The sequence below is a fragment of the Camelina sativa genome, chromosome 13 (genome assembly GCF_000633955.1).
Source record: "Camelina sativa cultivar DH55 chromosome 13, Cs, whole genome shotgun sequence".
Lineage (NCBI taxonomy): Eukaryota > Viridiplantae > Streptophyta > Magnoliopsida > Brassicales > Brassicaceae > Camelina > Camelina sativa.
Genome location: NC_025697.1, coordinates 8,397,287 through 8,398,012, shown reverse-complemented (window position 1 = coordinate 8,398,012; position 726 = coordinate 8,397,287).

Here is a 726-nt window from a genome sequence, read left to right as displayed (position 1 = left end):
GGGTTTTTTTTTTATTTGGCGATTAAGTGAATAATTTCACTAAGTATTGGCGGACAAAAGTCACTTTTGTTTCCCGCTACATAATTTTCCTATCATAGCGTTAATAAGATGCTATTAAAAAGTAAGCGAAAAAAAATCTCATCTTTCATAGCAGTGACGGAAAATGAGCTATATCCGTCTGCTATCAATGTACATATTTGTTGTAGTGTTCCCTTCTCCAATAATCTCTTTTCGGGGCTCTCAATATCACACACGCTCTTTCTGTTCCTGTCACATCCATCTCTATTTTTTAATGTCTGTATGTACCCACAAAAAAAAAATAACTTATTGCATGTCGTTTTTTACTACTATCATATACTCGTTCATATACATTATTTACATGCATGCCAAAAACATAAAGGTCTAGTATATATGATGATCAATAAAAAGAACTGATGTAAGTTTTGATCAGACATGTTAGAAATCTTCTACGTTTTGCATTTTTTTCAGTCTTGACATTTGACGAGGTAATTGGAGCTATTGAAAAATATGTTTACTTGTTTAGGTTTCTGATAATATAATTGGTTAGAACTTACGAACCATGTAAAATGGGGAAAAAGAATGACTATTTATTTCAAAAACTAATGATCAAATTTAGGTTAAATTAACGAATAGGTGGAGTTGGCTATTGCCCGCAATTCGATTGGTCTGCTTCATGGTACGACTAGGGAACATTTGCGTTAATTC